The following is a 20,846-nucleotide window of genomic DNA, read 5'->3' as shown; positions in this document are numbered from 1 at the left end:
CCTGTGTTATTCTTAATAGTTCAATGGGACTCTGTGAACTTTACCCAGAATTTAAACTACCATATTTTGCCATGTATAATGCACACTCTTTTGCCCAAATTTTTGAGGAAAATAATAAAGATGTGCATTATACATGAGTATAATGATTACATGCCATGGGTACAATAATCCCATGTATAATGCCCAGGCTGTGCATTAAACATGGCAAAAATATGGTATGCATTAGGTTTTGAAATAAAAACTATCCATATTTACTTTTTAAAAATCTCTAAAAACTTTGGCTACCTAACATATATCAAAGAACAGTATTTGAAATAAGAGTGACTAAGTAAATTTCCTTTGCTTAATAAATTATCTTTCACTTAAAACAAAAGAGGAAAGGGCTGTTTTCTTAGTATTAAATCAGTCAAGAGGTCTTGTTTTGAAAGCTTGGGTTTGCCTATCCCTGATTGTTCTCTTCTGATTCACATGCAGGCCTATACTATTGCTAAGAAACCTGATCATTTTGCCGAATTACTATAGTTGCACTGCCCCAAGTCAGATTCTTTATGGTACTGTGTAAAATTAAATATTTATCAAACTTAGTCACACCATATAATTGCTAAATTTCTTAAGCCTAGGTCACTTGAGCAAGTTTGTTCTTGATTTATGTGCTACCTTTAGAAATATATCAAGGTATTTATTGCTTTCAGAATAGCTTACATATCCGTTTGCTGAGGAGAAGTGAGGAAAATGGTGGTCAGGACTGGTGATTGCTCACTGACCTGGGGCTATGTAGGACCTGCTTTGGGGATTTTGGTTGCGTCAATTTAAAATTTTAACTCTTGTGATCACTTATTTTTTTTCTGATATCTTCTTAGATTTATTCTAGGTTATTTTCTTTGTTTTTTGAGCCTAATAGCTAGGAGAACAAAATTTTTTCCTCCCCTGACTAGTTAAATGCAGGCAATTGGGGAAAAATATCGCTTTAAATGCAGATTTGAGCACAGAAGTTATAATTCTCAGACTTATCTGGATCTAAGTGTTATCCTCAAAAATTTTCAGACTCAAGCTATAAAATTTTTAGAAATTTTACTGAAGAAAATTCTTGACTTCAAGCCAGATATCACATAATCTGTTCCACCATCTAAACTATATACTTAGAAGCCAGAATAGTAGGGTGTTTAGATTAGGGGGGTGATGCAATATAGAACTATGGGTGATTATGTATGTTTTTTAGCTTCAGGAGAACTAAAAGACATCTCACACTGGAAGAGTCAAAAATTTTTTTTTCTGATTTCTAACATCATTTCAGACAGATTCATTCTCCTGCTGTCAATATGCTTTCAGTTAACTGCAGATAATAAATCCATATATACTCAATGAATAAGTTATCATTTTGGAAAGTACACTCTTATTTATTTATTTATTTATTTATTTCCTCACTGGAGGACATTTTTTTCACTGCTTTTTAGTGAGAGAGGAATGGAGGGAGAGAAACATTGATTCAAGAGAGAAGCATCATTCTGTTGCCTCCCACATGTGCCTGAACTGGGGACCAAATCCAAAACCCAGGCATGTGCCCTGACCAAGAATCAAACCCACAATCTTTTTTTCACAGGGATGATGCTCCCACCAACTGCGCCACACTGGCCAGGGTAGAACCTTGCTTTCTAAAAACTTGATGTATTCTCCCAGAGATTCATTTTGAAACTAATAAAATGATCCATCAGTAAAGTCAAAGACGAAAATCAAGATGCTTAAGTATTAGCTCTAGGTTCTTTTCTTCTCTAGCTATATCGACCAGCTGTTGAAAAAAAAAAGGCTAACTTGATTGGATCAGTTTTAGACCAGGGCGGAGAGTGCACACACCCTGCTCACCTCCCCAGAACACACAGAGGAGTCAGTTTTGCACATGACTCACCCTTAACCACAGCTCTTTCCTATAAACCCTGAAAGAGGAACTAAGAAAATTCAAGAGTTAACCACCTATAACCAATTGAAGCCATACGTGGACTAAATGTTCTCTAGAAACAGACAAACCTTTTGTTTTTGCAGAATATTTGATTACTGAGCAATCAGAAATAGAATTTTGTCAAGCTAGCCATGAATAAAAGACTAAAGACATTCTGTTTTTAATGAGGATTTTTAGAAAAGTGTCATTTTAGCTTTACTTTCAAGTATGAGCAACGATTGGACCAAGTAAATCTGCTATGGAATTGGCTCTTGTAAATTCCCAGGAAATCTAGTAATAAGAACCAACCCCCCCACACACCCGCTAGCCTCTTAGCTCTCCCCATTTTAGTTTATCCTCCACTTTTCTCTGCCAGAGTTATCCTTCTAGAATTCCAATCTAACCATGCTATTTTCCTTCTTGAAAGTCTGTGATGGGTCTACAGAGGACTGGGGTGGAAGGTAAAAGGTAAAAGGGTAGAAGGTAAAGTTCAATTTCCTTGGCTACATATTCAAGGTCTTGCATAATTTGGTCCCAGTGAAAGTTTCCAGACTCCTCTCTTCAGACCCAGCTTGTTCTCAGCCACACTAAGTTCTTCACTTTCTCCTGAACATGTTACTCTGGTAACATGGTTCTCTCCCCCTGGCGCACCATCTCCCCACTAAGGTTGATGTGCCCAGATAGCATCTCCTGAAAAGTGTCTCTCTAACCTCTTCTCATTCCTCAAAGGATGAATAAACGATGCTTCCGTCTGAACTCATCACATGGCATTTTGGTAGTTTGTTCCACACTCCTGAGTCTGTCCTACCAAGTTGTGAATTCCTTAATGGAAAGGGTAACATGTATTCATCTTTATTCTGACAGTTTCTTGTGCAGATGTGGTATAGAACATGTATTCAATAATAGTTGAATTTCAGAGTGTTTGTTGAACAGCAAGTATCAGTAAGATATGATGTGGATGTGTGATAATTTTAAAATATTGACTGATTTATTTTTTGTTCCCATTACTTATTCTTCTAGAGCAGTGCTGTCCAATATAAATATAATGTAAGGCACAGATATAAGTTACACATATAATTTAAAATTTTCAAGTAGCCACATTAAAAAAGTAAGAAGAAACAGGTAATATTAATTTTAGTAGTATATCTTACTTAACAAAGAATATTCAAAATATTATCATTTCAACATGGTGCTAACATAAGAATGATGGAAGTATTTTATATTTTTTTAAGAATTTGAAATGCAGTATATAGTTTTCATATCTCAATTGGGACTAGCCACGTTGCAAGTACTCAATAACCCCATGTGGCTTGTAGACACCAAATTGGACAATAGCTCTAGAGATTTCTACTTCCATTCAGGAAGTGGCTGGGTGCTCTATAATGACTGCTTGAAGGGAGGTGTGACAAACCAGAAAGAGAGAAACAAGAATTTTTCCCTGGCTGCTGAGTTTCAAAAGTCTAGGTCCTTGCAGGGAAAGGAAAGCTTCAGGCAGAGGAAATGAGATCGATTTGGAAGAAAGCTTATGATGCAAAAAAGATGCTTCCTTGCAGGAAGCATTCTCCTACAAGTACACACAAGAGCAAAGAGTGCTTAGACCATCGAGGGGTGGAAATCTTAAGGGAAAGCAGCAAGTGACCACTCAGTGTGTCTTTGAGAAAGAAAGGCTCATGATTTTCTCTGACAACAGAAATTCAGTTGGTTTTGGGGATTTGAGAGCAGAGGAGGCCTCGGTTCCCTATCTCAGAAAGAGCTTAAGAAGGTGTCACATAGAAAGGCTGCTCTGTCATGTGTCTAGGCTGATGGACTTGAGATGGCCTCATAGAATTCCCATGTGCCCTGGACCTTTATAGTTACTGCCATGCACTCAAGAGTAGCTCAGGCCACTGGATTTCCTGCAGCCCATCCTTTTGTAGGAGAAGCAGAAGGATCCCATGCCTTGGAAGGCATGGATATTAGTAGAGAGAGACATAAATAGACAGATGGGTATAAACAGATACAGACAGAAAGACAGACAGACAAAAAGTGCCAAGATGGAGGAGACTTGCGGGTAGGAAGGGAGAACAACTGAGCAGCGACCTATGTGGACATGGAGTCAAAGACAAAATAGAAACAGCACAGCTAGACCGATGTCACCATGGATAGGTGATGACTCTGATAAAATGACACCCCTTTTAGATTTTGGTACCATGGGGGGTTTCCAGGGAGAGAATGGCAGGCCTGATTTGACCATCCTTTCTATTCACCTAATCTCACCCCGAGTGACCTTTCTTTTTGTTTGTTTCCCTGGATGAAGAAAGTCCTCACAAGGATACATTTTGCCGATGTGGAAGAGGTGAAACAAAAAATGGCAGAAGCACTAGAAAGTATCCAAGTTGAGTTCAAAAACTGTTTTGAGCAGTGGAAAAAAGTCTCAATAAGTGACTGAAGTTTAAAGATGTAAGAATAAATTTACAATTTATAGATAAATTCCATTTTTTGGGGGGGGGCCTTGTAAATGTCATCCAAAACTTGGGAGACAGATACTCTGCATGTAGTCAAGAAAGGGGAAAAATTTAAAATATAGATCGCATTGCCCTGGCCAGGTAGCTCAGTTGGTTAAAGCATTATCCCAATATGACAAGGTTGCAGGTTCAATCCTTGGTACATACAAGAAGCAACCAATGAGTGCATGATTAAGTGGAACAACAAATCTATGTTTCTCTTTCTTTTTCTCTCGCTCTCAAATCAATAAATAAAAATTTTAAAAATGTCAAAAAATTAAAATATAGATCATGCTGAGTATTGAGAAATACAGGTTTGGTGAAGTTAATAATTGTCTCTGTATTCTAGAGAAAAGCTGGTCATGAACAGATATCATCTTTCTGCATGGCTTGGGTGTATCCTGTTGCTCTTGGTACTTGCTTTAGGAATTATTGACAAGAAAGGAAAGAAAAATGTAAACTGTATGAAAACAAGGGTTCAGTCATAAATTTTTTTTTCACAAGGAAGGAACTGGAGATTATTGGGCCTCAATTCAGTGGGAGTAGCTGAGTGTCCGCTGCCTATTAAAAAAAATCAATGTTCTTCCTAACCATTGCGGGTGGTTGGAGGTTAGTGGGCTGCAGAAGAATTCAGATTAACTACATCTGGATGAAGAATAGAATATATTTGGAGCCAATATTGAATGAGGTGTGACATAAACTCCAAAGTTCCTTAAGTGTTAGCCTTCGAAGGCTTATGGCATATGGGTTTGACATCTGTCCCTCTTCTGAACAAAGAAATAATAATGGGAAGTGCCCTAGTTTTGAATATGAAAATACAAACAGAGATTGATTTGAGTGGGGTAAGTAGATGAAGATACTAAAGCCTTCTTTGTTAGAAGTGTTTATTGTAATAGTAATTAGGAAATTAGGAGTGTTTTAAAAATTAACCTCCATGGTGGGCCTTCTTTTTCCCCTCTTTTAAAGTGGATGTTATGAAAGTATTTCATTTTTATTTGTTTACTGATGGATGTGAGAAAATTTCAAGGGTAGTTTTCAGTGTGTGGACACATGTATATGTGTATGTGTGTATCTAGGATAGTGTCTCTCCAAGTGTGACTCTTGGACCAACTGTACCAGAATCACCAGAAAAACTATTTAAAAATGTATGAGAATATTCATAGATTCCAGACATCTACACCTATCCCATGCTCCCTGGGTGAATCCTTTGCAAAATGAAGCATCAGAGGCCCCCAAGTCCCTTTAAAATGACCCATATCTATAATAGTCAGTAATTTATGGTGGATGTAAAGTGGGTCTAGAGCTGATCATGATGTGAGAGTTTGAAGGAGGGGGCATTCACTTTGGGCCGGGTGGTGGGGTGAGGCTTTGAACTATACTTGCGCAGAAGGAAGAAAGGATAGTTCAAATGGGGAGAGAGGAAAGGCCCTGGGGTAAAATTACTGTGAATTCTCTTCAAAAGACAGGAGATCTGTATTTCATTTGTGGTTGGGGTGGGAGGTGGAGGTGGGGAGCATATGAATCACTGATCCTTGCTGTCATTTCTATTCCTAACTCAGAGAGGAAAACAGTCACTCTCTCCTGGGTCTGCTAGTACAGAAATCACTCACCTACATAGATGATATATAGAGAAAGAAATGATGGATGTAGATGCTATCTAGGAAGGAAGGTATTACAATGAAGACTTTGACTGATTCTGTGAGAGAGAGAAAGGCCAGGCTTCATAATATCCATGACATGTTGACCACAAAGTCTCCTATGTCTGCAAGACCAAAGGAAATGAATGAATACATTTATCAGTCTTCTTTGAAGCCATCATTTGGGCCTTTCAATAGTTTCTAATTTGGGGATCTACTTTTACTATCAATCTGCACCCCATGTCAACTCCCTAAAAAATCATTGCATGTGCCCCACACCAGCAGTTGGAGCCCCTTTAGCTGGGAAAGCAGAGCCAGGTCAGAGGCCTGCCCTGGGGTTCACTCAAAGTCGATCTGTAAATCGACAAGGCTGGTAAAATCAACCCATAAACTAGGAACTTGTTTGAGAAACAGATTTTTAAATGTATTTGTAGGATTCTCTGACTCCCCCCATTTCATACTTTGCAGCTAGGGTGAGCACTTTTTCTATTTAAGTTTATAGCATCATTAAAAAAGAAGGGGTGAATCCACAACGAGGACTGTGTTTTAATTTTAATATTATCTTTAAATCTAACACATTATTAAATTTCTACAGACTAAGGTGCTGTCTTTTTTATTTTTATGCTACATTATGAGCCCAGGACTGAGCTCCAGCCACAAAGACTTATGAACAATCTTAGAGAGTTGCCTCTCTAGGCATAGGAATGCTGAGGTGGCCATTGATACCAGAGCTGGTGTCAAAGTGCACCTGTGTACCTAGCTGCCCAGGAGTCACCTTACTCCGCATCCCTACCCATCCTGAGAAAATTCCTTTCTCCCCTTTCCCCTTCTTTGTTGAATGAAATTCATTTGCTCTGTACTCCTAGTGATATAAAAAGAGAGTAGGTTGAGGGTACCTCTTTTGATCAGAAGACCCTAAAAGAAAGCTAATATTTGGATCCATACAAGACTTTCCTACCAATTTGCTCTTTCCCAGGGTCCTTTGAGACCACTTAAACATTCAGTTCTTTCTCCCCAAAACTGCCTTACTTGAATTTTATTCTGCTGTCTAGTTTCAGAAGTGTGAATACTTGAGGGTGTATAGAGACACTTGAAAGGTAAGAAAAAAGACAAGAGGTTGGTGAGACATGGGCAATGCATCTTTCAATAAAGAGAAATCTGTATGTTGAGATTGGACCCTCCCAGCTGAATCATTCTGTCTTTTGGGCTGCTGTGGTCAGTAGCAGTTCTGGCCTTAGGCAGAATTACAGCTCAAAAGTAGTTTGAGTGCCCCCTACATTGCTTTATACACTCCTTGCTCTCCAGAGTTCTCTGTATTCTGTGTATTGCTTTTCTCTTCTGCCAGACAGACCAAGAACTCATATAGACCAACACAATGACATTTGCCTTGAGCACTGTATTTTCCCTGTTTTCCCAGCTTGATTATTTCTCCTTGAGGGCAGCAAGCCTCTGCTACAATCTATAGCTTGCAGGGCATATACCACACACTTAAGAATATCACTTAGTAACTGCTCAGCAAATATTTGTTTATTGAGAACAGTTTTCTTCCCCTGTAAGAATAAAATCTCTTATGGTGAAATTTTAGTTACTATGACATGAACATGCAAGATATTTTTGAGAAATAGAGTCTTCTTTAAACTTCCAGTCACAGATATGGGATTCTAGAAGCTTCTCACAACTATAAGTATATCTGTTGGGGCAGTGATGGCCCAAGTATTCTTATTGTAATTACAGTAGCAAACATGAGGTCTAAAGATTGGGTAGAAAAAATGGGATGGGGTAGGAGCGAACTTCAGGTCTTTTGAAGGTATCTGAATTTTTTTTTAAATCTTCTAAAAACTGTCATTCCACTATTTAAAAATAAACAGCTCGATTGGGATCTGAAAGTTTATGAATGTTTGTGTTATTATCCATCTGTGCCTCTCAAAAGGGGCAGATACATGAAATCTATTTAACAACAGTGCACATCCCATATTTTAATTACTTATATTAACACTTCTAGGAAAAAATGTGAATTTTTATAATGATTTTTATATTAGACTCCAAAACATTTGTTCAAATGTCATAGTTCTTAATCCTAATTATCATAATTAATTATTAGCCAATTTTTCCATTGTTGAAGTATTACTTTTATTGCCAGCTAAAATCACTATTTCATTTGCATCACAAAACTTTTAAATGCTTTGATAAAATATAAAAACTTCACAAAACTTCCCTTGAGATGCACTGGATACATATTGGAGTAATTTTTATTCCTCTGAGTGAAAGATTGAGAATTTGGCTGTTTTATTAATTCTTACCTCAGTAGATTTTTTTTGGACTAGGGCAATTGTCATAACACAAATTATTTTTCTATTTCTATAATGGACAGTTTCTAGCTCAAAGTTTATTTCAGTGTCATTTCTACTTTATTAAATGCATAGGAAATAGAGCCAGAGATCTTTGGAAATTCAAATACAGAATTAAGCTAAGGAAAATAGTGTTAATAAAAAAGGAAGAGCTTCCGGCCAAAATAGAGGCATAGGTAGATATGCTTTGCTTCCCCATACAACCAAAAGAAGGATAATAACAAATTTCAAAACAAAACAACTAGAACTGACAGAAAATTGAGGTTTATGGCAGTCTGGCAACCAAGGAGTTAAAGAAGAAATATTCATCCAGACTGGTAGGAGAGACAGAGACCAGCAGCCAGGACAGAGAGGATGTGCAGCAAGATGGTGGCTGGTGGACTGGGTGGTCCCACATTTGCATGCAGATAAGCAGGGAGGAACAACCTGAGTGAGAAAGCCCACACGACCCAGGATTCCAGCATGGGAAATAAAGCCTCAAAACCTCTGGCTATAAAAATATGTGGGAATTGCAGTGGTGGGAGAAACTCCCAGCCTTGGGAGTCTCCTATAGGAGAGTTTATTGGAGAGACCCACAGGGTCCTAGAATGTACACGAACCCACTCACTTGAGAATCAGCACCAGAAGGGCCTATTAGCTTATGGGTTGCAGGAGAAGTGACTGAAAGCCAGTGGAGAGCTAAGCAAGTGGCACTGTTCCTTCTCTGACTCTTCCCCCACATACAGCACCACAATGCAGTAATGTGGTTGCCCCACCCTGGTGAATACATAAAGCTCCACCCCTTAGAACATAACAAATACACCAAGACAAAGAAATATGGCCCAAATGAAAGAAGAGATCAAAACTCCAGAAAAAAAGTAAGTGATGAGGAGATAGACAACAGAGTTCAAATGCAGAGTTCAAAACACTGCTAATCAGGATGCTTACAGAAATTGAGTATGGATGCAAAATAGAGAAAGAAGTGAAGGCTATGCAAACTTAAATACAGAAAAATATACAAGGAATTAACAGTGAAGAGAAGGAAATTGGGACTCACATCAATGATTTGGAACAGAAGGAAGAAATAAACATTCAACCAGAACAGAAAGAGAAACAAGAATTCAAAAAAATGAGGAGAGGCTTAGGAACCTCCAGGACAACTTTAAACATTCCAACATCAGAATCATAAGGGTGTCAGAAGGAGAAGAGGAAGAGCAAGAAATTGAAAACTTATTTGAAAACATAATGAAGGAGAACTTCTTCAATCTGTCAAAGAAAATAGACCTCCAGGAAATCCTGGAAGCTTAGAGAGTCCCAAAGAAATTGGACCCAAGGAAACACACAGCAAGGCGCATCATGATTGCATTACACAAGATTAAAGATAAGGAGAGAATCTTAAAAGCAGCAAGAGAAAAGGAGAAAAGGAAAGAGTTACCTACAAAGAAGTTCCCATAAGACTATTAGCTGATTTCTCAAAAGAAAACTTACAGGCAAGAAGGGACTGGAAAGAAGTATTCCAAGTCATGAAAGGCAAGGGCCTACATCTAAGATTACTCTATCCAGCAAAACTATCATTTAAAATGGAAGGGCAGATAAAGTGCTTCCCAGATAAGGTCAAGATAAGGAGTTCATCATTAGCAAGCCCTTATTATATGAAATGTTAAAGGGACTTATCTAAGAAAAAGAAGGTCAAAACTGTGAACAGTAAAATGAGAACAAATTCAGTTATCAGTAGTTGAATCTAAAAATGAAACAAACAAAAAGAAACTAAGCAAACAACTAGAACAAGAACAGAATCACAGAAATAGAGATCACATGGAGGGTTATCAGTGGGGAGTGAGAGGGGGGCAAATGGGAGAACAGGTACAAAGAGTAAGTAGCATAAATGATAGGTATTAAATAGACAGGTGGAAGTTAAGAATAATATAGGAAATGAGAAGCCAAAGAACTTATATGTATGACCTATGGACATGAACAAAGAGTGGGGAATGCAGATGGGGGGTGTGCAAAGCAGAGGGTGAGAAAGAGGAGAAAAAATGGGACAAGAGTAATAGCATAATCAATAAAATATACTTAAAAACAGAAAATAGTGTTAATTATTTTCTCAACAATTTGTGCAGTCTTATTTGTCAGTGTAACAGGAAATTCTACTTTATAAACTAGAATGATTGAATACATGATTTTTTGTCAGTGTGCAACATTAATTAAAATTGAAGTTTAAGTTTTAGTTATTTTTCGTGGTTTCTAGGTTACATTTCAAATTACAGATTGTCCATGGCTAATGATGATTTGACTCATGATTTTTTCACTTTATGATGGTGATATAATAGAAACTGTATTTTGAATTTTGATTTTGACCTTTTCCTGGACTAATGATATGTGATATAACACTCACTTGATCCTGGGCATTATGAAATAGGCTTTGTATTAGATGGTTTTGCCCTACTGTAGGCTAATGTAAGACATGTTTAAGTTGGCTAGGGTAAGATATGATATTCAACAGGTAAGGTGTATTAAGTGCATTTTGACTTCAACATTTCTGATTTATGATGGATTAATCAGAATGTAATCCCATCATAAATGAAGGGGCACCTGCCCCAAAAGTTCCTTGTTTTGATTTGTAGCTCTTTGAGGAACTGGAATGTATTTCATTTAGAAGAAAAGTAGACCAAGTGGTTAAATAATAATCAACAATGGATAACTGGAATTTCTGAGGCCAGTTTATCTCACTGTGCTCCTCATTTCTATCATCCTTGGCCAAGACCCAACTGCAGAAGTTTGGATCATCTGTCTCACAAATGAACAACCTGATATGCACTGTGCTTCTCCCCCCTGATCTATACTCTTTCCACTGTGCCTTCTGGAAACCCATTTCAGTATGTACTGAAATTAATGTCTTATTTTTTCTCTGAGCAGTACCCCCATGAAGTGTTCTGTGGGGTGAATGTTCTCATGAGCTCACTCAGAGGCTGGCCCTTGCAGGCCTATGAGTAAACTGGTGCCCCAAGTGAACAGGGCCAGAACTACTTTGCTCTAGATAAGAAAGAAATTGGGGTAGATAGAAGGCCCATTCATGAGAAATGTTTAGGAACAGAGGAGGAGACTCAGTCACTGATGGCCCAATAAGTGACTTGCAAAAGCTTATCTAATGAGAATCTTTGGAAAGAAATGCTTGTGCTGAATGACATGACTATCCATGCTCAATCTCAAATTCTTCAGTAAATTTGATATGTTTATCTGATGTTCTCTGTAATGGCTTTTCTTTGAAGGGAGAAGGTGAAGATGCACAGAAAGTTACTTCAGTTCTGATAGGAGGCCCAAAATAAAGTTACACTTTATCTACTGTGTCCCACTGTGTCTCTCCTTTCACCCCTAGAAAATTTCTTGAAAGAATTATCCTCTGTCTCTATTTCCTTATCTCTAGTTTACTTGCTGCACTCTCCCTGGTAAACTTAACCACTGCTCCTGCCTTAAACTACTATTACTAGCTGTAGATGATTCTCAAGGTTATTCTTTAATCCATTCTGTTCTATCTGCTCTCCAGAATTTAGGGTTTATACAGTCATTTCTACCTGGATATTATATAAGCCTGAACTTCATTGTGAAACTTCCACGTTCTTCATCAGAATCTACATGTGATATCTGAACTCTGTCTTCCTCTCTTTTTTCTTAAACTCCCTCCTCCTCAGACTTTCTGCAGCCTACTGATCCCAGTATTGGTCAAGCATTCTAAGCTATACATCATGCTATGCTCCTTCTTCACCCATTTTATTCCGTCATCAATCCCTATCAAATTTACTTTCAATACCTTGATTTAGCTCCTTATAATTTCTCACTTAGAAAACCTCAATGAACCTTATGACTCCATTTCTTAAAGGATGGCTTTTGTGTTTGTATTTACCACTAGTGTGTTTGTATTTACTACTGGGCCATTTTTAATGGCCAAGACTGGCTTGACTCATCTCTTTCTTTGCCTATCTCTTTCTCTAGAGTTTAGCATTTAATATAGTATATGAATTACCTATTGCTACATTACAAACCACCCCCAAATTTGGAGGCTACAGACAACACTTTTTACTTCCTCATGATTCTGTGGGTCGATAACATGTGTTCGTTTGTGATGTTTTGTCTCTGTCCTGCGGGATATTAGCTGAGCTCCTTTATGTGTTTGCAATTAGTTGGCACATCAGGTGGGTTCTGGCTGGTCTCATTTGGCTTCATGTACATGTCTGGCAGTCTACTGGGTCTGCTGGCTGCAGTATCTTGGTTCTGTGCCATGTGGCTTCTCATCTTCAAGATGGCACACCCAGGCTTCCTTGTACAGCAGCCTCAGAGCAGCAAGAGTGGGAGAGAAGAAGCTCAAGGTCTCTTGAGATCTAGACATTGAGGTTGTATAATATCATGTCTGCCACAAGTGGGAAGGTCAGTCTAGATTTAATGGGTGGGGAAAAAACTGTACCTCCTGATGGGAGGAACAGCAACATTATACCATATTGGCATGCGCGTAAGGAGGAATAAGTCACTGGAGCCACACACTGCTTCCTGCATATAGTTAAGCTTCAGAAATCCCGATAGAATAAACTGAATGGATGGCTGAGTGAATTGGCAGATAGGAAGATGGATGAAAGACAGTATCGCATTATAGCTAGAACATTGGGTTAGAACTCTAGTCGAGATGCTGCCTACCACTAACTCTTTGACCCTGGGCAAGCCGCTTCACCTCTCTGACCCACATTTTCTCACCTATATAGAAAAGGTATAATGCTAGAGGTAGTCTAAGGCCTTCACTGAGCTAGCATTTATGATTGTGTAGCTATTAATCATATCATTATGCCACAGGTAGTAATAATTGCTCATTACTTCCTTTCTTGAAATGACTTGATTCATCCACGGGTACACATTGTGAAGGAAAAATCATGTTGGTGCTCATTTCATGGGAACAACCCAAATGGTGTTTCTATTGTTAGTCAGCCAGGTAGAAGCAAGAACATGCCCATAATAGGCATTCTCTCAGCTATATATATTTTTTGTATTAGTGGTTCTTTTGAAATGACTATCAAGACTTTCTGTTTAATACTATTAAAAATGTAATCCCTGTCCTGAAATATAATGTAAAATGTATGGGCTTTCTCGTCATTCATCCCCCTTAATGGAGGCAGTTGGGAAAATATTGCTGAATACTTAGAAAAGATTCGGATTGCTTAGAATTGTATTTACTTGGCAAAAAATATTCTTTCAACTCTTTTCAAATTTGACTCTGGTATAAATCAAATAAAACATGTCAACCTGTGAATTGCTTGGGCTTAATTGCCAGGTATCAAGTAAATTATTTCCTTTGCACACTAAAAATAATATTTAATCTTTCAAACCCCTAAAAGATCTTCAAATTACACAGTAGGACAGAATTGAATTACATAAATATTGTTTGGGTTTTACTTTTTCAATTCTTTCTTTGATAAGCAACAGCAAAATATGGCACTGATTTTTTTTTTTCAATTTTCTGTTCAATATCAACTCATACCAATGGTGGTAAAATAAACGAGGAAAGTGAAACGCATGGATGATAATAGTCCTAGTGGGACTCAATATTAGTCTTTTGTTATCATACTCAAAGCAAGTGTCTTTGTATATGTTTTTGGGCTGACTTTAGTAGATGGCATTTCTTTTAAAGGAACTTACATGGAAAGCAGTATGAATAAACCTTGAAAGAGAACCGGATATGATGAATTCACACATTCTCATGTGAGCTGAGCGTAAAGAGCTGTGTGCAAATGAGCAAGTTGGTTCTGTAAGTGCAACCACTTATAAAATGAACAACTGAGTTCTGTGAGTCTTGCTTTCAGTGAATGACAAAAGAGCTAAAAATACAAAGCATTAACATGGAGGAAGAAGGATTAAAGCACCGGTCACATCCTGAGAGAAGAAGGGCTGTGGGGGAGGGAGGGGGAGGTGGCATGGAAGGGAATGGCGGTCACGTTCAGCTGGAGGCCAAGATGCCATGGCGTTCAGCTGACTATTAGTATTTACACTACATCCTGAGCTGAGGTAGCTACTGCTGTCACGAGTTTAAAATAAGAAGACATCATGGGTAAGTAATGCAGTAGAGTTTAGCGTAAGAGTGTTAGGTTTTTGGGGGGTGGGGCAGGAGGGGAGGTGAAGGTGGCAAGATTAAAGGAGTTAACTTTAATTAGCATTCAGATGGTTTTTCTAGACAGCTAATGGCATCTGCCTAATTCTTTGAATAATGTCTTAGTATTATATATGGCTTACTTATGATGTGGTAATTTTTATTGTTATTTATTTATAATCCTTCTACTTCCAAAAAAGATTTGAAGGAGATTATAATAAAAGTCACAGATATAATAAACCCCTCAAGCCATTAACAAGAGAATAAAAGGTAAGAAGTAACTATTAATAGTAGTACAGGTGGGAGAAATAATTATTTTAGAAACAAATGGCTAAGGAAGTTACTAGAGCTCTGAACTTCTTAATGGTCATGACAGGAAGTTTTGATAACTTGAGAAAAACGTCTTGTGTTCCAAATAATCTTATGAGTAATTTAGATCATTTTTTGAGATGAATATGAACGATTTAAGAGCCACATTAAAAACTGTGGGAAATGATTAGAGAATATCTCATTCCACTACTCACACAGAACCATTAACTTTTACATTTTAAACAGAGTGACTTCTAATTTTTGTCCATACGTGAACATATTTTAACTGTAGGGAATCACACTGGGTTTTGCATTCAGGACCCCCCCGCCCCGCCCCGCAATGGCTAAATGTTCTTTAGGCTTCACTAATGACTGCACATTATTGTTTTCAAACTGTGAAATAGTCCATCATGTTGTTTTAATATATTTTTCTTAACTATTTTAGTTTCATTAACCTTATTTCTCATATTTTACTGTTGTTAAGAATGCCTCTGCACAAACTTTTTCCCTCTGATGAATGATTCCTTCATTCTATTAACGAGTATTGTTGATAATTTTTCGTGCATGCCGGTCACTTGCTGTGCACTGGGGACTACAGTTTTCCCAACAGCAAAAATTAGAACAACAGTTCTTAACCTTGTATGATTATTGAAACAACTAAATGAGAGAATGAATGAAGCATTTAGAATACATAGGTGTTTTAGGACTAACTTATTGCTCATTGGCATTCTGATGTTCTCCTGTGTAGGATTCAGGAGATTTCCATTCTGGTTAACCCCCTGTTCTATTCGCTGGACGTAGACCTCTTCCGATAACTCTCCTGACATGTTGCTCTTCTATTTTCATTTTACAGTTTAAGAATTTTATTTTTTAAAGCTCTCTACTTCTGCTTTTATTTCTTCTATGTTTTAAAGTTGGGTTAGTTATTGTTTTTTAAAATATTAGAGTGGCTGATAGTTCTTTTAAATTGTAAGATCATATATATTTTGTAAACCATCTGGGACCTATTTCAGCATATAGAAATTTAATGTTCAACATACAAAATATCCCTTGAGCTTTTACACAAAGTTTTCTACAGTCAAAACTACTGTCTCAAGACATGAGAGTTAAACATTGTTTTCTTCTCAGTGCCTAACATCACATATTTCCCAAGTAGGTTACAATAAGCCTGCCGCTTCTTGAGATAGGTTTTCAAGAAGCCCCACACTTGATGGGAGGCAAGTGAAATCATAGAGGTTGAGGTAATATTTACAGAATTATTCATGTCGGCAAACACTTAGCCCGGCTCCTTATGTATTCGCTTGTCACAGAGCATTACAGAAAAAGGGCAAATATTTCTTGGAATTATCTGCGGTATAGTCTAAGTCTAAATCTTACACAAAAATTCAGGGGAGTTGCAAGGTCTTTTTTCCATAGTCTGTAAATTTAAATTCTGTTATTTTTTTTTTTTGACGTGGTTTTGGACTGTATTACTTACATTTAGGAGATGACCAGGAAAGGAAGAGTAACCCAGCTTAAAAATGTGTTTTGTTTAATGGGAGAAAAGCCTTTTAAGTTTGGCCTTATTGGTTTATCTAGCCTCCACTCCCACAGCTTTGACATTCATAACAGACAATCTCACATTTTTAAGAGCTTTTTCTACCCTTCATGCTTTTGCATGTTCTTCTTTCTGCTCATAATGGACTTTCAACTTTTAGAGTTCTGATCAGTTCTTATCCTTGGAGACCCAAAATAAATACAAAAACTTCTCTAAAGCCTTCAGGCATTACTGCTGACTCTCTCCCTTGATCACCTCTAGAGTCTTTAAATACACCTTCACGGCTGCCTGCGCCTGGGGGCGGTATTCATTGGCTTTGGAGCAAGGCCCTTGAAATCAGACACGACTAGGGTCCTAGCTCCTCTGTTCATGAGCTATGGAGCCTTAAGCAAGTCAAATATCCTTTCTCAGTTCTCATTTGTAAAATGGAGATAATAATAGTATCTTACAGAGCTATTGTGAGACATAAATGAGATGGTCATGTTAAACATTCAATCTAGTTTCTGACACATAATGGGGAAATATCATATATGCTAGGCACTTTTTGGTTGTGTAACTCTCCCCCTCCCCTGCCCCAAGTTATTTCTTACTATATAAGACTATCTCGACACTTGGTGACTGAAACAACAAATGTCTATTATTTCATTTTCTAGGAATCAGGAACCTGGGTGCAGCTCAGTGGGGTGCCTCTTCCTCAAGGCTCTTCATAAGACTGAGCTTAAGAGATCAGCTGGGGCTGCAGTCATGTTAAAGCTCATCTGGGGGAGTTACACTCTTAGCTCACTCCTGGGATTGGTGGCAGGTGTTAGAGCCTTGCTGCTGGTGGCCAGACACATCAGTTCCTTGTCACATATGCCACTGCCTAGGGCCACTCACATCCTGGCAGGTAGCTTCCTTCAAAGACAGCCAATGAGAGAGTGAGCGGGGATACTCAAGACATGAGACACAGGCTTATTTATTTATTTTCTGGCAATCTGATCATGGACATAACAGCCCATCACTTTCCACTTATTCTATGTGTTAGAAGTATTCTATGTGTTAATTCTATGTGCCACTAGGTCCAGCCCACACTCAAACAGAGAAGGAAATGACACAAAGCCACCAAAACCAGTCAATCTCAGAGGGTGCCTAACACAAGGAGGGATAGAGCTTACTTATGAGCTTTGTGTTCTAATGTCTTCAAAGCCTGGTACAGTATCTGGTGCAAAACATCCTTACCCTTACATTTAAGAACTTTTCCTTAGTTCTGGGAAGTATGAGAGATTCTCATTTATCAGCTGCCCACACAGTGTTGCTTTGTTGATTTTCCTCAGGGAAATTGCTATTAGCACAGCATGACACCCACGAAGGAAGAAGGTTCTTGGCAGCAGCGTGTCCACACCCCTGTAACAGGATGGATGGAGTGAGAGATAGCGCGTACAAAGAAGGATTTAAAAATAGGAGGACCTTACATACCTCAGGTACTTATCTGAAACTTTTTCAGTTTCTCCTCCCTCTTTAGATTGTGGAAAGAAGAGAATGAGCTTTGTGTTCCTTCTAGGAAGTATTAGGTGTTGCTGCATTTATGGGAAAGAGAAGTCAAATTGTAATGAATCAGTCAAGACAAATATCTTTGATGAGACAGCATCTGTTTGCACATCTGATTGTAACCAAGGTCGGTGTTGATCAACACCTACCATGGAGAGATGCTGAAGGAAAGGTGGTGCCTAGCAGCCAGCTTCTGGTTCTCTGTAGTCTTCCTGCTGTGTACCCACAAAATCCCTGTGCAGGCCACTTAAAAAATACCTGTGTGCTTCCCTCCAGTCTCAAACATTTTAATTTTGTCCCATGCTCTTTTGACTGTCTTATTTCATGTTGATGGCTAGAAGCTGTTAAAGCAGCCCCTGAATGATGTTTTAAAATCTTTAACCATCAATAAGTAGAATTGAGGGATATTGTTTTCTTTCACAATCTTAGGCATAGAAATGGCACACAATATATCCTCAATAAATGGAGGCTGGCATCATAGTATTATTACAATGGTCTCCTCAAAATGATCCTTCCCTGTGATTGTTTTGCAGCAACTAATGATCATGTCCTGTTATTTCTGTATTTACATGGACGGAGAATCCCAGAATACTAAGCAATAGGCCTGTGAACCAAATGTTTTATCTCTGTGGTAGATGGTGGCCTGTTTGTGAAATAGCACTTCACAGAGCAACATCGGAAATGGCTGGGGCCACTTATAACCCTTAAAGCCTGAGAAAGCATCGAGCCCTGATGAAACCTTCAGGGCAACTTAACTCAGCCCCAGCTGCCTCGTGGAAGATCGTCGTTTTCTCTCTAGCTCTTTCTTCCAATCCGCAGCTGAGCATTGTTCATTCATTCAGTTTATTAATATTTTTTGAACACCCATTTGGCCAGACAGCATGATAGTTGTAGCAGGACCAGTGATACAACAGTGAAAAGGCAGGGCACTTTTGCTCAATAAACATAAATAATAATTATAATAATATGTTAGTAACAATAAACCTATAGGGTAAGTGGTAGTATTAAAGGAACTGGTGCTAGTAAGTTAAGGAACTGGCCTGAGGTCACCTAGCTGGAAAAGGGTAGATCAGAATACAGATCTTCTGGATCCAAAGTGCATGGTCTTCACCTAATGTGTGGTGAGGAATGAAGACAGGCAGGTCGGGGATTAGGAGGCAGTGATGGGAGCCCTGATTAGGTGCAGTATAAGAACAGAAGGGCAGAGCAGGGTCCCCAGAGGAAGCCATGTGAAACAAATGGATTGCCAGACTGAACACCTGAACCAGATACTCTTTCTCTGAGTCCTCGGTCTCGGACACTAGAATTTGTTCTGCAATCTTCTATCTATGAAACTTACATGTAAGCACACATTTTCTCATATTTGTCTTGTGTGGAGCAAGGAGAGTTGCTTTTCATGGAGCCTGGGTTCTTTATTACCCCTCTTCGTAGCCTGCAAATATAAAAGTGGAATATTCATGTTCACTGTCTGTGGACAGTACCTAAAGGGTGAGGCAGTGGGCAGGGGCCAACACGGCCAGGCCAGCTGGTCCTGCAGACAGCACTCTGGCCCTGCTCCAGCCCCCAGCCTGTGCTACAACCTCTTGCCCTGGAACAGGACTCTGAGCAGGAGGACCAGCCATCAGCGGTGGCCAGCCTCCAGAAGCGTCATGGGATGAGTCTGTGTGAGGCCATGCTGACCCTGCCTAACCCATGGCCAGAAAGTGACCTCACTGAGTGTCTGCGAGGACTGGTGAGAGTGAAGAAGGAAGCCTGCGAGGCAGTAAATGACTGTCATTACTGACCTGCCTCTGAAAGGGAGGGAAAGGAGAGCCTCTGTTTTGGAGTAAAATCTGACACAGAAAACTAATGCTCTTGCCTTAGAGTCTTCAGCCCCTGAAAGTGCCCAGAGGTTCTCGCCAGCTTTACTATTTCCACCCACCATCCTATCTTCTCTAATTAGATCTGCTTTTCCTCGGGCATCAGAATTCAAGATAACTAAGACCAGTTACTTAATTACATTTTCAACATTATTTAGTTACAAATGTCTGAATACATTGTAGAAATTGTGTATTTATTTTTTAAAGTATATTTATAAAGTATAGGTTTAAATGTACATGCAGTATTTTGAAGGCATTATGTTCTGCAACATCATTTTTTCTTTTTGATTGCAAATATATTGCATTTCAGCTATATGTATTTGATACATGTGTATCAAATACATTAGGGAAAGAAGATGGTTTGGGAATCTCACCACCATTTGTAATGTTTCTTTGGAAAGTATTAGAAATTAAAGTAACCACTTTATAATCAAATTTTATATAGTAACACATGAAGTAGGGAATGGCATGTAGATGTTAAAGTGGTCGTGATTTTCCATCCATCTCTTCTTTGGGTGTGTGTGACAGGTAATCCAGTGCTATGCACCAGATTGACAGTTGGTCTTTCCCTGTAGCTATGGGTGAGAAGAGGAGTAGTTTGAGCTCTCTAGAAGTTAGTAGAGTTGCTTAATGCTCAGAGAGGGAAGGGGCTACCCTCTGGGCTTTCGTGGCTTGCTTGTGCTGTTTGAAAGAGGCCCACCAGGAACAAAACAGGCAATATTTGTGTAATTGTAAACAGACTCTTAGATCCTTTGTAGCTGAGATAATCTGTACAAGGAAAGGGGCTTTCTTTATTCTTTGTAATGGAACCAGGACCTCACTCACTTGCTCTGTAGCTGCCCATTAAGGCTGTGTGTCCTCTGTGCAGCCGTGTGTCCTGATGAGCAAATGGTTGTAAAGGGGTAAAATCACTAATTCATAAAGTCTTCCCAAACTAGTGACATGAGCTAGATGACACAGTGACCTGTTATTAATGTCTGTGCAACCTGGGTTAGACAGAGACCTCTGAAGAGCCCACGGTATGGCGGAGAGAACTCTGGAATGGGCATCAGGAAGGCGGATCCCAGAACTTCTACTCCTTACAGGTTGCATGGCCTTGGCCCAGTC

This window comes from Phyllostomus discolor, chromosome 2 (assembly GCF_004126475.2).
Source record: "Phyllostomus discolor isolate MPI-MPIP mPhyDis1 chromosome 2, mPhyDis1.pri.v3, whole genome shotgun sequence".
Classification (NCBI taxonomy): domain Eukaryota; kingdom Metazoa; phylum Chordata; class Mammalia; order Chiroptera; family Phyllostomidae; genus Phyllostomus; species Phyllostomus discolor.
The sequence above is the reverse complement of the archived record's forward strand: the minus strand, read 5'-3'. Positions refer to the sequence as shown.